Here is a 424-nt window from a genome sequence, read left to right on the forward strand (position 1 = left end):
TACTCTCCACTCACAGCAAGTTTCAGAGTCTCTTCTGGCATTGATTTTGGTCTTTTCTTCCTTTCTTGTCTTTTTAAAGACTTCATGCTTTCTTCACAGGTGATGTTCTTGATGTCATCCCACAATTCTTCTGGTTTTCTGTTTAATATATCAAGCCTATTTTTTAGACGATCTCTAAATTCAGGAGGGATATATTCACGGTCATGTTTTGGCTCTTATGGGCTTGTTTTAATTGTCTTCAACTTCAAGTTGAACTTGCTTATGAGCAGTTGATGGTCTGTTCCACCATCAGCTCCTGGCCTTGTTTTGTGGCTCTTGTGGGCTTGTTTTAATTGTCTTCAAATTCATAAACTTACATATGAGCAGTCGATGGTCTGTTCCACAATCAGCTCCTGGCCTGGTTTTGACTGAAGATATTGAACTT

Source organism: Orycteropus afer, unplaced genomic scaffold (genome assembly GCF_000298275.1).
Source record: "Orycteropus afer afer isolate SDZICR_OR568_19922 unplaced genomic scaffold, OryAfe1.0 scaffold00764, whole genome shotgun sequence".
NCBI lineage: Eukaryota > Metazoa > Chordata > Mammalia > Tubulidentata > Orycteropodidae > Orycteropus > Orycteropus afer.